The sequence below is a fragment of the Hyposmocoma kahamanoa genome, unplaced genomic scaffold, assembly GCF_003589595.1.
Source record: "Hyposmocoma kahamanoa isolate Upper Pololo Valley unplaced genomic scaffold, ASM358959v1 180, whole genome shotgun sequence".
NCBI classification, from domain to species: Eukaryota; Metazoa; Arthropoda; class Insecta; order Lepidoptera; family Cosmopterigidae; genus Hyposmocoma; species Hyposmocoma kahamanoa.
The window spans coordinates 1,556,911-1,560,142 of record NW_020653711.1 but is presented as its reverse complement, the minus strand read 5'-3'; the positions used below and the strand labels follow the sequence as shown (position 1 = coordinate 1,560,142).

Below are 3,232 nucleotides of genomic sequence, written 5' to 3'. Positions count from 1 at the left end.
GTCCGCTTTCCTGCTTTTTCTCCTCCACTTTGCACGGTCTTCGGCATCCTTAATGGTGAGACCATTGGCACGCACATCACCCTTGGCGACGTCAAGCCAGCACTTCTTGGGTCTGCCCCTTCTACCGGGGCCCGGCGGAGGTGGCATAGCCAGACAGTTGTTTCCCACGTAGCATGCCGGTTTCCGTAAGATGTGGCCGTACCAACGTAGGCGGCTTTCTTGCAGTTTATCTGCAATGTCACGGAAGTGAAAGCTGCCGCGGATGCGGGAGTTTCTGTCACGGTCTTTCCGTGAAACTCCACACATCCAGCGCAGCATCTTCATTTCCGTGACACGCAGCTCCTGCTTGTGACGCACAAGTACGGGCCACGTTTCACTGCCATATAAAAGGACAGGCCTAATGATGGATTTATAGACCTGTCTTTTCAGCTTAATAATCTTGGGGTCACAAATGATACCAGTCACCTCACGCCACTTTGCCCAAGCGGCTACGATTCGAGCTCTGACGTCGCAGTCGATGTCTCCGGACTAAGTACAGATCCCAAGTATTTAAACTGGCCTGTAGGCTCGACCGCGTCTTCGCCTATGCGAACGGGTAGGGGATCTGTAGCGTTGCAGACCATGTACTCAGTCTTCGCCACATTTAGTCTCAGACCGCCTTTCTCAAGCGACTCCTTCCACACATTCACTCGTCGTACAAGTCTCCCTCTATCCGCATCCGCCAGCGCAATATCGTCAGCGTACATAAGCATCCACGGGGGTTGCTCATGCGTGTCTCGGATGGAGCTTGAGACCTCGTCTAATATCACGCTGAACAGATAGGGACTGAGAACTGAGCCCTGGTCGACTGTGACAGGGAAGGGTTTAGTGTCACCAATAGCAGTCCTAACCATGGAATCGGAATCGCGGTACATGTCTCGGATGATGTCAATATAAGCTTCTGGTACTCCTTTGGATCTCAGTGCCCACCAGATCATTACACGGGGGATACAGTCGAAGGCCTTCTGCATGTCAAGAAACATGAAATGCAGAGGCGTATTCTTCAATCTGTATTTCTCCATGATGACCCTTAGGGCAAAAGCAGGATCCATGGTCCCAAGACCAGGCCGAAACCCATATTGACCCTCCGAGACGGCACTCTCCTGTCGGATCCGAGAGTCTATTATACGCTCGAAGAGCTTCATGGTGTGGGACATGACCTTTATGCCGCGATAATCGCCACACTCCTGCACCGGTGAGGAGCACACGATTAAAGAGGCCGGTAAGGCACAGCACGGGGATCCATTGCCTTCCAGGCCTCGATGGGAACCCCATCGGCTCCGACAGCTTTCCGATTCTTAATGCGACGAAGAGCTAAGTGGATTTCCTCAGGCGTTACCGGTCGCACTAGTCCCTGATTCGGAGGGAGGACCGGTGGCTGCACCTCTCTGTGCTGCTGATTCAGCAGCTCGTGGAAATATGAGCGCCATCTCTCCTTCACTGCGTCGACCTCGCATATAAGGTTGCCATGAGGATCTTTAATGCAGCGACACTTGGAAATATCTTGTGCCGCTAAGACCCTCGAACGTGCCAGCTTAAAGATAAGCTTCTGCCCCTCAGACGATTCCAACTTGTCGTACAACGGCTGCAAGTGGTCCCGTCTGGCTCTGGCTACAGCTTTCTTAGCGGCACGTTTGGCATCCCTATATGCATCGCGGTCTTCAGAAGATCCGGACGCTTGCCACGTTTTGAAGAGGGCTTTCTTCACCCTCACCTCCCTCTAGAATGTGTCGTTCCACCACCAAGTTTCTTTGTCACATTTGCGACCACCCTTGGACAAGCCCAGCACCGCTTTCGCCGCCTCAGATATGGCAGCCTGAATGTTGTCCCAGTGGTTCTGGACTAGATCACCGTCAGTGTCGGCGTATTTATCGCCGATCACTGAGACGAACTCCTGTGACGTGGTACTATCAAGCCGCCACCATCTGATTTGGCGTCGGCAGCGCTCAGCGGGCTTGTCGGCCGGCTTTACGCAGAGATCCATGACAAGAAGACGGTGTTGCGCAGTGAGACTCTCACCTGGTATGACCTTGCAGTTGGCCACTTTGCTGATATGGTGTCTTCTGGTGAGTAGGAAATCGATTTGGGTGGCGTGTCCGCCGCTCCTGTAGGTGATTAAATGCTCGGGGTTCTTTTTAATGAACGTGTTCACGTTGGCGAGGTCGGCCGCCGCACACGTTGTGAGGATGTCTCCTCCCTCCGCGTTGCGACTGCCGTACCCATAGCCACCGTGGACCCGCTCGAACCCTTCGCACGCCTCACCCACATGACCGTTCAGGTCGCCACCCAAGACGACTGCCTGCGACAAAGGAATGGCACTCAGCATTTCCCCGAGTTGATCCCAGAACCTCGCCCTGTCCGTGTCGCTGCAACCGGCCTGAGGTGCGTAGGCGCTTATCAAGTGGGTCACGACCCCTTCGATACGCACCCTCACTACCATAAGCCGGTCGCTAAAGCGTTTCACTTCCAGGACGTGATGAAACTCCTCGGAGAGCACCACTGGCCACCCCGTTCACGCCCCCAGGAGCACCGGTGTAGATCAGCTTGTAGCCATTCCCAATGAGTCGGGATCTGCTGCCTTTCCACCGAGTTTCCTGCAGGAACGCCACGGCGACCCTCCGCCTGGAAAGCACGTCTGCTAGCTCCCTCGCGCGGCCAGTCAGCGTGCCAATGTTCCACGTGGCAAAGCGGAGCTTCCGGTGATGAGTAGGGGCTTGCCTCTTTAACCGTGCCCACCCTTGACACGGTAGCCCTAGTCCACTTGCCACAGAAGTCGGGCGAGGCTCCTGCGCGCCGTTTTGCGGCGGCGCCCTATTCCTATGCCATATCCTTCTGTTGACTTCCATAAGTTGATGTGGCGGTGTTGGTTTTTACGGGAGCGACTGCCGTCTGACCTCCCAACCCCCGAAAGGGAAAACCCCTCGCTAGAGCCTCGTCCGTCTATCAGCAGGCGCACCACTTACAGGTGAGGTTAGCTTGGGCTCCAAGATGTAGGTGGAGCCCCCAAAACGCCCAATAAAAAAATTATTTATTACACTATCAATTCAAAATTATTTTAATCACACCACGAACACGATATCTTGAGTGATTTCACAACGAACATTTGGAGCGATGGCCTTTCTCTGAATATACTTTTTCATTACGTGTACCATTTTTCTACGTGAATGTACCTATCAATGAAAATAATTGAATA

The 3,232-nt window shown here is 53.7% G+C and overlaps 1 pseudogene; it reads right to left on the bottom strand.

Annotated features, from left to right (window-relative positions):
• LOC113226029 lies at positions 1 to 2,937 on the bottom strand (annotated as a pseudogene).
• Positions 2,938 to 3,232: the final 295 nt, after the last annotated feature.